This window comes from Bos grunniens, chromosome 11, assembly GCF_055505025.1.
Source record: "Bos grunniens cultivar Pamir isolate PY7600 chromosome 11, Bosgru_T2T1.0, whole genome shotgun sequence".
In the NCBI taxonomy this organism is placed as follows: domain Eukaryota; kingdom Metazoa; phylum Chordata; class Mammalia; order Artiodactyla; family Bovidae; genus Bos; species Bos grunniens.
This window is the reverse complement of record NC_141175.1, coordinates 79,167,984-79,180,716: the sequence shown is the minus strand read 5'-3', so window position 1 is coordinate 79,180,716 and position 12,733 is coordinate 79,167,984. Positions and strand designations below refer to the sequence as shown.

General features: G+C 46.1%; 1 protein-coding gene across 6 annotated transcripts in view; it reads left to right on the top strand.

Moving 5' to 3' along the window:
* The window catches only part of PRKCE (protein kinase C epsilon), a 547,240-nt gene that overhangs the window by 495,414 nt on the left and 39,093 nt on the right, over nucleotides 1-12,733 (top strand). The window lies entirely within an intron of this gene.

Here is a 12,733-nt window from a genome sequence, read left to right as displayed (position 1 = left end):
GAGCTGCTGGATCACCAAACTTGAGGCCCCCAGCAGCATGCCAGTGACTGACCAGGTCCTTTGGTAGACTGTCCCTCCTCCTTGGGCTTCCTGGACATTAAGCGTCCTGAGTTTCCTCTCTGGTTGTTTGGTTGCAAGTCCCACCCATTAAATGCTGGGCTTGCTCACAGACCAATCTTAGCTTTCTTCTCTTCTCACACTATACTATCTATCTTCTCAGAAAACCCCACCCATACTCATTCATTCTCCAGCCCAAACCTTCCTATATCACCACCTGGTCAGCATGTTCAGTTAGGTGTTGCCAAGGTATCTCAGACTTGCACTATGCAAGTTGAACTACTGGTCAACCCCTGCCCTCACTCCACAACCTGGACCTCCCCAGTATATATATAGTAGGTGCCTCATAAATATTTATCAAGTGGAGCACTCTTCAGTGCTCCAGCACTCCCAGCTCTAATTGTCTTTGTTTCATAAACTTTGCCAGATTATGTCCTCCCTGATAAAAGAGAGGAAGCTTTTTGACCTGCCTCGTCCTCATGGACCTGTGCATCCCCCTTAGCCCAAGGCCACAAACACACGTGTGGCATGAACACAGCAGGTACCCGTCCCTAGCAGCCTGTATGCCTACACATGCGCGTACACCTACACCTCTAATCAGCTGAAAAGCACTACTCGGTCTCAAAGCAAATACCTTCTGTGGCCAAATTAAACAAATATAAATATACAACTTCTTTTTTTAAGGATAATAAAATCTGTTTTCTGTCCCTTCAGAGGTCAGTCCATTTTCAGCTCCCTGGCCTTGCCGGAGGCCTCTGACATCCTCCAAGTAACTTGGGTGACCCCCACTTTGCAGGAAGACGTGCTTGCCCTACATCCTCCTCAACTTGTTGGAGTTGCATTTGCGTTTTCTCAGCTCTTTATCTGGGCTGGGCTGACCTGTGAGGGACTGATCACTCTCTGAGCACGTGGCTCCTTGCGTAGCTGGACATGGAAGCCATACACTCACAATATGGCAATTTCTCATCCTGACAAGAGTTTGAAGAGTGGTTTTCTGGCCTTCCTGTCCGGGAATTCTGAGCCCTGACTAGGCTTCCATAGTCCACTTCCGCCAGACTCCAGGCATACCCCCAGAAAGGGTGCTCTTGGTCCTTTGGCTGGAGTAGCCCTTTCTATGATGACAGAGTGCTGGCTGGGTTCTGAGCTGCAAATCGCTGGGCCCAAAACAGACAAGACCAGCAGCCCTTGCCTTCTAAGGACAGTGATGGTATCCTGTTTGTCCCTCTGGTATAGAACTTACCATCCCAAGTATTCTGGACTCATGTCCACTTGTGTCTTGAAGACAGAGAGCTTTCCTTGAGGAGAGGGACTGTGTCCTCTCTCAGTATCCTTGGGGCCTAGCTCTAAAGCAGACCCTGAGTGGCCTCTCAGTAAATAGTCTGAAGCATTATGTAGTAGGGCCAAGTAGGCAATGGATGTATTAGGAGTTGTTGTCATGCCACTGAGTAGACTGTCCTTAGAATGGGCTTAATATGGATCCTGCCCATTATATGGATCCAGACACTCAACAAACATTGAAGGCCAGGCATTTTGAAGGCTCTAGGCACCAAGTTGCAGACACAAAGACATCATTCTCGTGGAGCTCATGTGAGGGAAACTGTAAACTCAAGGACATAAACAAGCAAAGTAATTGCAAATTGTAATCATCGTTGCAAAGGAAATGACCAGGGTGACTGAAAATAAAGGAAGGGGAGGGGCAAGAGGTGATGGGATGCTTTACACAGGGTGGCCAAGAAAGGCATCTTTGAGAAAAGGGGATGGAGACCAGAATGCCAAGGAGCCTATTCTCTAGGGAGAGGAAACAGCCATGTGGGATAGGTCTCGAGGCGGGAAGGTGCTTAGTGAGCTTGAGGAGCTGCCACACAAACCCTGTGGCTGGACAAAGGGGAAACGGGCACCAAACGAGGCAGGGAAGGGCCAGCCCCAAGGCCAGAGTAAGGCTCTTAGGTGCCATTCTGACTGCCATGGAAGCTGTTGGCATCAACAAAGGATTCTTCCTGCATGAAACCAGAGAATGGACTGGAAGGCGTAAGAGAACATTAGATTCAGCTGCCTCTGGGGGTTTTGGCCTTAGTTTTAGTATTTTTTTAAAGAACAATGTATCTTAGTAGTTGCATATATTATCTGAAAATAGGATCATCTGACTGGAGGAGTCATGATCCACAAAATTCATTTCTCTATGCATTCCTTTCTTCATTCCTCTGACCAACAGGTTTTGAGAAGCTAGAATGCTTCCGGCACTGGAGGGATTCCCAGGCCCTGCCCCCATGGAGTGGGGCATTGTGGAAGACAGATACTCCTAGTGGGGCCTGTGCCAAGACATTGAGGCAGGAGGCAGTCTCAAACATCTAGGAAACCACCCACAGGCCCCACGTTTGGATTTTGAGGGGATATGTTGAGGGATGAGGCTAAAAGGCCAGGCTGGTGGAGACCACACAGCATCTCGCACACCATGTTAGAAAGCGAGTTCATGGGGGTGCCCTTGAAGAATGCAAGTAGTATGAGAGAGTGGTCAGATTTACATTTTGTATCAAAATGTCTGCTGGCAAAGGTTTGCTCAGGAGTAGAAAGGGAAACATGTGGTGTCCAACAGCCAGGATTGCAAGTTCAAGCTTGGTGTGTTCCAGCTGCCTTAGCTTCCCAGGATCTTAGAGGAAAGGTCCTAGGGGATTAATGTATCCAGTCATTGTACCTCATAGTTGAGGACAGTAAAGCTCAGAAGAGCAGCTTGCTGGAAGTCACCATTGTCTTTGGTCCTGGTCTGTACACTGAACCCCAGATAGCCATTTCGAAGCCAAGTTGATTGGTGACTAAGTGTTAAGTGTCAGGTCAGGGCAGCCCATCTTCCTTGCCTATTTCCCATCAGTGGAGGTCAGGATATTATCCGTGAGTATTAAGGATAAGAATTTGCTTTCATTACTGTGGGTGAAAAAAAAAAAAGTAATTGGAGAATCATGCGATCAGACAAATGATTCAACAGTGATTCCAGGTCTTAATGCCCAGGTAAAGCCCCAGGCTGTTTATTTTGGCCATGAACAGGGATGCTCTTTAACACTTCAAGTTTCCAGTTGTCTGCTGTCTTCAGACAGGGGGTCTTCTATTTGGTCCAAACTGCAGTGTGTAGCTTATCAGTTACATCTTATAACCATGTTGCCATGAGTCAACAGCAACCGCCACCCCAAAAGCAAAAATTGTGTTTTCAGTCCCACAAAAGGGCACAAGCGTGGTACAGCACTTTTTTTCCTCCCCAGATGACACAGCAAAGTGGGATTGAGAAGTGGGAGTTGATGTCAGGCAGCACCAGCTCTGTCACTCTCCACCTCTGGGTTCTGGACCAGGTCAGTGACATCTGAGACCCTTCTTCCTCCTCCTTAAGAAGGAGAGAATAACAATCTGACCAGATTCACAGACTATTTGTGAGATTAAATGAGATAATGTGTGTAAAAGATGTACCACTGAGCCTGGGCATACAAAAGCATCTGAAAAAAAAAATGGAGGTTATGACTTGGTTCCTAAATGAATGAACTTTTTCCTATGACTTGGAGAAAGATTTCTCTGCAGACTGGCCCAGAGTGAAATATTATTAACTCTCAGAGAGTGGAGATTTTTTTTTAATCATTTACCTTGATTCTGAGAGCAAATTATGCTTTTCTGTTTGATGGAGAGGCAGGAGGTGCAGTCTGCTAGGCTTCTCATGTGCCATCTCGTCTGGCATAGGGTCATACTTGAGTGCCGTGGTCTCCCTGGGAGAAACGGGAGGTGGCTGCAGCAGAGAAAGCAGGGAGAAAGGATGACAGCCGGTCACCAGCATTTGCTGCCATCTTGAGGGGAGTCTGCATTGAAGGGGCAAATGGTCTTTCTGTTGAGCTTATTATTAAGTTTATGAAAGTGTTTGACGTCATCTGCCAGAAGAGCCTGGATTCCCATCTGATTAACCACAGTCATTTGCAAGTCTCCACTACTTGCCCCAAAACAAGCAGAGTTTCTTCATAACCTCCCCCTGAGGGCCTGTTCTCTGGTGATCCAAATACTTGGCATCCCAAGAAGTAATCTTTTGCATCTCTTATCTTCACATAAATGGAAGAATTTACTGTCGTTTCTGTGGCACTCAGGCCTGAGCTTTGTGGAATTAGCCTGCTGGTGGGGTGCGCATACCAGGAAGTGAGGGTACTAAAATAAATGGAGCCAGGGTGAAGAAGACAGGCACATATGGGTCTCTTCCTTTAGGGTGCGTTTTCAAGTCAAGAAAAACAATGTTTTTTTTTTTACTCTTTTCTTCTGAGTCTCATGGGTGCCAACCCTTTGCTAAATGCTCTGTGGTTTACAGAAGAGTTTCTTGGCCTTTATTCCTGGGAAACCTAACCATCAAATTGAAAGTGAAGTCCCTCAGTCAAGTCCGACTCTTTGCGACCTCATGGACTGTAGCCTATCAGGCTCCTCTGTCCATGGGATTTTCCAGGCAAGAGTGCTGGAGTGGATTCCTTTTCCAGGGGATCTTCCCTACCCAGGAATCGAACCCGGGTCTCCCGCATTGCCGGCAGACGCTTTACCGTCTGAGCCACCAGGGAAGCCCCATCAAATTGGGGCACTATAATTTTACAAATGGCAAAGAATGAAATTTTCAGTCGAGATGGTGCTGTGGGAGGAAAGAGGGCTGTACCCAACTTCTGAAGTGCCAACCCCAACTCACGTCACTAAGCTTTGTGCCCCCCAGGTTCTTTATCTGTAAATAGGGGGTGGTGCTACCCACTGCCTAGGGCTGTTGTGATGAGTAAGAAAGATAAGGCGTGTGGTAGCTTTAAGGATGTGTAAGCCCAGAGCTTAGGAACAGGTTGCAGCTGTGAACCACAACCACCCTGTGGGCCCCACTCCCAGCTGCGGAGATCCCAGGTCCTGAGCAGTTTGCTAACTAAGGGTCTGGGCGCTGTCACAGCAGTCCTGATTAGAAACACCTGTGTTGCCCCACCCCACACCGCCCCTCTCAGTCCCTACCTTCTTCCCATTGTTTTCTCCCCTGGGGCTGTAGGTGTTCCCATCAGGTGTCGTTCCTCAGGCCCAGGGGAAAGGAATCTGTGATTTTTCTCTCTGGGCTGGACTGAAAATTTCGGTCTCTGTCCCCTTTAAGTGTCAGCTGTCGCTTTCTCTCATACGTTACAGTTGCATAGCCTTCTATTTTTCATCCCACAGTGTCTCTCTCTGTGGCTTATACACAGTAGAATGTGCACGTTGGTTGCTTTGTCATGTCCAACTTTTTGCGACCCCATGGACTGCAGCCCATGAGGCTCCTCTATACCCAACACGAGGTAATAAGTATTTTTCAAAAATTCTAGTGACTTGCCCTTACATGGCAAGTGGGTTTTAAGCAATGACTGTTAGAGATCCCCGTAGAGTACTGGGGCAACTACAGTGTCTCAGGCATTGTGTCTGAGCTTTCACGTTGGTTACATCATTCAGTCATGGTAGTGTTCTGCTTATTTTACAGAAAAGAGCACTGAGTCCTAAAGATATTTTGGACTAGTCCAACACCATCCAACTAAAAAGTAGCCTAGTTAGGATTTAGATACAGAGCTGTCTCACTGTCTATCAGGAAGTGACAAGTGGGGGTACCTCCCCAGCATCTTGGGTCACAACACAGAGGCATCCACAATTTCTTTGGCCATTAGGTGCATAAACAGCCATGGGGAGGGCGGGTAGGGGTGTACAATTCTAAGAAACCAAATTATGTATTTCAAACTGTCGTGGATACATTTCTAGAAATATCAACAGTTGATTCCATGTCATGCTAAAAGTATACTTTTGTTAAAAGTAAAAGTATAATTCGACCTACTGCTAATCTCGCCCCATTTCTAACAGATGTGGTAGAAAGACCTCACTTCTCAGCATAAGAGCATTTCTTCCCCAGCTCACAGCAAACTCACTGTAGGGACCTTTGCTTTCATTCAAAGGTCCCTTTCCCTTTTTTCAACACAATAAGCTAGTATAGTTGATCAGAGAAGAAAAGTTAGGGTTTTTTTCCCCTCCTTAAACCAACTGCTAGGCCTCCCTGCCATCCCCATAGGTTTTACAGAATTTTTTTAAGTTATGTTGTTTAGAGAATTTCCTTTCTTGCTGTCTTTGAAATTTCTGGAAGAGAGATATGCTCCTTCCCCAAGGGAGCCTTGGTCTTACCATCCTGCCTCTAAATCAGCCCATCCCTGTCAGCCACTATGACCTCTCAGACTCTGTAGTCCCCTTCTCACCACAAAGCCTTCCTTTCCCAGCCCGAAGGATCTGGGCCCAAGCAGCAGATAGAGATTTTCAGCTCACAGGTGGGTCTTGTATTTGGCATAAGGTGGTCACGGGCAGCTGTGTGGAGTTAGCATAGCATTGCTTCTCACCAACCTGTGGCCTTGGGCAAGTAACTCACCTTTTCTAAGCATTCATTTCTTCATACATTTAAAATGGTGGTTGTTGATGCCAGATGTCAGCAGGGTTGTTGTGGTGAAATGGCAGGATGAAATGGCAGAGGATTCCATGGGCAGATGCACCCTTTCCTGGTAGCCAGAGCACGGCTCCCAAATCCCTCTTTGGCTTCATGCTCTGGGTCAGGCCATCTTGGAGCTTTTGATCATTGTTTAAGACTTAAATTTAAGGAGCAGTTGTCCACCAGACACCCTGCAAGGAGATGTTTAACAATGTCTAGAGCCATTTTTGGTTGTTACGAATTGGTGGGTGGGGGTTGCTAAGAGCATCTAATGTGTAGAGATGGGGATGCTACCAAACACCCTACAACGCACAGGACAGCCCTCCCACAACAAAGAATTATCCAGCATCAAATGCCATTCCAATGTGCCAAGGGTGAGAAACCCTGGACCAGAGGGACAGTATGTGACCTGCTCCCTACCTCTCCCTCCAGCCCCTACACAGCCCATTTGGATCTCTAGCAGCTGGGGGACGAATGGAGCCTCCATGGAAGTTCTCACAAATCCTCCATCTAGTAGGGAAATACAGGAAGATAGCCTTCATCCAGGTGCCACATGACAAGTGTATTCTGCCTGAGGAGGAAATTCTAGGAGCACCCCCCTAAAATCAGGAACTACCAAAAGTGCTCACTGTCACCATTATTCTTTAGCATTGTTCTCAAGGTTCTAGTCAATACAACCAGATGGAAGAAATAGGTTAGAAATAGAATCACTGAAAAGGAAGAGATAAAAATAATCACTAATACAGATGATTTGGAAAAGCCAGGAGAATCAACTGGAGAACTCCTTTACAAAAACAAAAGTTCAGTATAGCGTCAGAGCACAGAATGGCTGGCAGAAATCAATAGTTAGTACAAGCATGTGTAACTTGATAGAAAATATAATGGAAGACAAGACTGTATACAATAGAAATGTAAAATGTAAAATAGTAACTTGGGTTATTTAGAAGTAGATTCAGTTTGCAATTAACATGTAAAATCCAGACAACAGTGCTTTAAATAAAATACAAGTTTTTCTTTTTCATGTGAATGTTATTTTGAAGTATAGGTAGTCCAGTGACCATTCCTGGGGCAGGGTCCTTATCTTCAGGGTTGAAGGTGGCTGCTAGGATCCAGGCATTACATCCACATTCAAGTAATAGGCTAGAGGAAGAAACGAAAGAGAAGAGTAAGGCTCTTCCTTTCAAGGAGACTTTCACACATCTGATTGGCTAGAACCTAGTCACATAACCATGCCCAGCTCTAAAGAAGGCTATAAATCGTAGTTTATAGCTGCATCGCTGTGTGCTTGGCTTAAAAGAAATCAACATTCTTTCACTATGGCAGAGAGTGAGAGTGAATATTGGGACCACGGGCAGGCTGCCATGAAATGTAACAAAAAGGTAAAAGATCTACGAGAGAGAACTTTAAAATGCTCCGACAGGACACAGACGAGACTTGAACAAATGGAAAGACAAACAATGATATTGAATTGGAAGACTCAACATCACAGAAAGATCAATTCTCCCTGAGTTAATTTATAACTTTAAACATGTTTCCAATAAAAACATCACTAAGAATTTTTTTTTAAACTAGACAGATGATTCTAAAGTTCAAATGGAAAAATAAATAAGCAAGAGTAGCCAGGAACTTTTGAAAAAGGAGAAGGAGGGGACCAGCCCTACTGTCAATTAAAATATATTTTAAACCTACAATAATTTAAAAAGTGTGGTACAGATCAACGTTATAGAGTGAAGAGTAAAGGAATAAATCCAAATATATATGGACATTTAATACCAGTATTTGATAAAGGTAGTTTTTCAATTAATGAGGAAAAGATGAACTATTTAACATATGGGATTAGGACACTTTACTAGAAGTCTGAAAACAAAGTTGGATCTATACTCCCCACGTTTTATCAAGATAAATTCCAAGCATATCACGGACTTATCTTTATATAATGAAAGCATAAAAGTACTAGTGAAAACCCTTGGGAGAATGCTTTTATAACTTTGAAATAGGTAGAACAAAGCCTTTCAAATGAAAACATAAACTCTAAAACCTATAAAATTAAACATCAGTTCACTTACATCAAAAATAATATTGGCCTGGCAAGAACTGGCATAAGCAATGTCAAAGTCAAAGAATAACCTGGGACAAGCATTTGCAATTCTTAGCCCACACAAAGGTTGTTTCCTAATATAGAAAGAACTCCTGACAATCAACAAAAAACACACACCACAAAAGGAAAATGGGTAACAGACAATTCACGGAGAAAAAAAAATACAGATCACTTTTAAACCTAGGAAAATTGCTCAAACATACAGAGACACCTAAGGATATATACTGAAGTACTGTTTTTACCTATCAGACTACCAGAAACCTGATAACACACCACGGTAGCAAGCAGGAACAATCACCTATGCTTCTGGAAGTATAAATTGTTCAACCTCCAAGGAGAGCAGTTTGACAACATTCATCAAAGTCTACATTTTTGTACTATTAGACTCAAATTTCTAGGATATATGCACAATTACCTTCATATATGTAAAGATTTCATATGTACGAGCTAAGTCACAGCAGCGCTATTTATAATAGCACAATATTAGAAGCATCTTAAACAGGCTCCCCCAAAATATGATGGAGTATTATGCAACCATAGAAAAGAATTTGGAGGTTCTTCATGTACCAAGACAGAAAGATTTCCAGTATATCCAGTAAATAAGTAAAAGACACAAGGTACAAATGAGTGCATATAACAAGCTCCCAGTTAGTTAAAGGGGGGAAATGAATGTGTATTCACATTTTCTTATTTACATCTAAAGTGTGACCAAGAGGATGCACAAGGAATAAGTTAAAAGTAATTGCCTGTAGCGGGGAAGGGACAGAGGCAGAGGGGAGAATGTTTCCTATACGCCCTTTACACATGAATACATGAATGTATTACCTATTGAAAAAGATTGAGTGAAACTATTACTAGATCAGCTTAATAAAGGCCAGTCACATTGGCTCATATATAGGGAAAGGGATGTTGCTGTATTTGTTTCCATTATTAAAAGAAAAAAAAACCTATTCCTTAAACCAAAGGATCAATGATTTCGAACTGTGGTGTTGGAAAAGACTCTTGAGAGTCCCCTAGACTGCAAGGAGATCAAACCAGTCAATCCTAAAAAAAAATCAACCCTGAATACTCATTGGAAGGACTGATGCTCAAGCTCCAATACTTTGGTCACCTGATGCAAAGAGCTGAATCATTGGAAAAGACCCTGATGCTGGGAAAGATTGAAGGCAGAAGGAGAAGAGGGTGACATAGGATGAGATGGTTGGATGGCATCACCAATTCAATGGACAGGAACTTGGGCAAACTCTGGGAGATAGTGAGAAAGAGGGAGGCCTGGCATCCTGCAGTACCTAGGGTGGCAAAGAGTTAAACATAGCAACTGAACAACAACCCCATAAACAATGTTCCAGTCCTCAAAAGTGCCCTGACCTTGTATTTGGGGATTGAATAGAGAAGGATTCATGTCTAGGCAGGTGCCCCTCTTTGCAAAGCAGTCAGTCCGCAAGTTTGGCAAGTACCTACTCCTTGCTCATCCATGACCCAAGGGCCAGGGGAAATTTCTCTCAAAAGGAAAAGTCCAGTCACTCTCCCATGCAAACTGGACTGCAGAGAAGGCAAGGCTGGGAAAGGACTGTTTCTGACCCCGCTACTTGGGGAAGCTTAGACATCCCTAGAAAGAGGCAGCACTAGAAGCCCAGAGGAGAGAAATCCTGGGGCAGGAAGAGCAAGTAGAAAGGCAGGGAACAGCAATGCGGTTGGAGAAGGGAGGGAGACCACGAGGGGACCACACTCTTCAACCGGCTGCGCAGCAAGCAGAATTTCAAGGCTGCCCCCTTCCCCCGGCAGTCTTCATCCCCACCCCTCCTCTCTCTTTCTCCACCTGAGCAACCCTGGCCCTGGGCTTTCCTGAGCACTGCCATCCCCTGAAACCCCACCTGGGAACTCACTGAGAGCCTGAGACAGGACATGTTTGGTCCCTGTGGTATTTTTCTTTTTACTGAGACTAGAAGACCCCCCAGAGAAATACAGTTCCACTAAGGGCGATGGCACCCCACTCCAGGACTCTTGCCTGGAAAATCCCATGGATGGAGGAGCCTGGAAGGCTGCAGTCCATGGGGTCCCTGAGGGTCGGACAAGACTGAAGTAACTCAGCAGCAGCAAGGGCCTTTCAGGCACCCAGGGGTCTTTCAAGCTATGCTAATCTTTCCTGTTACAAAGGAAAGGAACATAAATCATGAAGTCTTCCCTGGGACTTGGTTTCGTGTGGGGAGTTGAAGTTTAGATAAATATAGACGGTGGAGGGGGAATCTGAGGAATATGTCAGGCACCAGTGACAAGAGCAGGAAGAGATGCTTTGGCCTGGGGCCTCCCTTCGCCACAGCAGAGGGGCAGCTGCCAGCAAAATGTGCTCCGCCCTGGGGGCCACCCTGGCCTTCATCAGGAGTGGCTTCTGTCTCCTAGAAGCAGAGGGGCAGAGAGCCCAGGGATGATGTGCGCCTGGGCCAGGGCAAGGGAGGGCAGAGAAGAATGGGAGACAGGGAGGAACTGAAGGTTCACCTTCTCTTACTCTGAGTAGGAGCCCCAAGCAGAAGGAAAGGCTGAGCCTGATGGACCGGAAATGCTGAGTCCCGATTTTCAGAATGAGGGCAAGGTTCAGGCTGGCTCAGAAGCTACTGGATCTATTCCATTCACATAGAAGCAAACGAGTCTTTCCTGTGACGTAACGAACATTTTCAAAGAGAGCGCTTTGATCAATGGCGTGCGGGGCTCCTTTTAAATTTGGGGTTGGTGGCTGGCATTGAAAATCTGTCACTGAGAAGGCCAGAAGGTGGGGGAGTGTCATACCCAGAGGCAGTGGTGCCCACCTTCAGGTTCTAGTTCCATCAGCACCCTGTCACCTTACAGAAATCACTTACCTCTTCCGTCTTCCCTTGGTTAGTTTCTGCCACTGTCATGCAGAGAGTGCTTTTCCTAATTGTCGGTTGTTCAGAATAGGACTGTGGTTTGTCGATGACCAGGTGTGCTTCCTGCAGGCTTTGGTTATTAGCAGCCTGAGTGTTGCCATGGTGATCATGGTGGGCAGGAGTGGGTCTTAGAAGGCAGCTCCAGTCTAGAGAGCAAGTAGGGGCCCTAACTCGGTGGAGCTATGGAGTCAGCCACTCGCATGTTTGCAGGACTCCCAGCTCCCGCTCTGTTGCCTCATGTGTAAAGTTGTTGAAGATGGGCTACTTTGACACACCACAGTAGTCCTTCCCACCAGCGCATGAGATTACAGACCTGCACAGGACCTAACGCCTGTAGTGACTATCACCCAGGCTACCTGAGCCCAGGTCGTGTTCCTCTCGTCATTTCCCACCCTCATTGCCCCAGCTAGAACCCAGCCTTGACCACACACAGTGGCCAGAGAGGGGACTTGGTGAGCCCTGGTCCCAGGGGCTCGGCTGATCGGATCCACTCTTCTTTCTGTAGTTCCCAGGCATTTGCTTAGAGCAGCACATTTTATGTGCTTTCTTTTTTCTCAAGAAGTCCCAGCTGTACGAGGAAATGGGGCCACGGGTGCAAGACAGGCCAGCCTTAGAGTGCTTCCTGCTGCACCTTTGCACTCAGGCCTGGATTCCTGACGGTGGCTGGAGTTCAAGTCCAGACGCCAGCAGGCCTGTGAGAAAGGTCCCTCTTGCTCTGTGTGCTGTGGAATCAGCTGTCTTTGCAAGACCCCCCCACCCCCACCCCAGAGTGACTGCTGAGAGAGACCCAGGGTGAGGACCTCCATCTGGATCTTTCTATGAGACAGGTCTAGAATTTGCAGACTTTCCTGGTAAGGGATTTATCACCCAGAATCCTAGATTATATGCGAGGTCTTATGTGGAACCCCAAACTGTAGAACTGGCCATGTGGGAGCCGCACTGGCTGAGGCCTGAGAACCACCCAGCTTTATGGGTCCGGGGAATTGCAGCTTGTGTGCCTTCTTTCCTGCACTCAGCCCCTTCCCCCCCTCAGCCTGCTTGCCCCCAGGAGGCTGTTCTTGCAAATGCTTCCTGCTTGTGCAGGCTGGGCTTCAGTTATCCTCAGCCCTTCACCATGAATGTCAACTTCCTTCTTCCTGGTATCCTAGGCTCCTGATGGTTGTTTTCAACATGCCTGTCCTGCCTCACTATATCCTGGGACCCAGGTCTCTG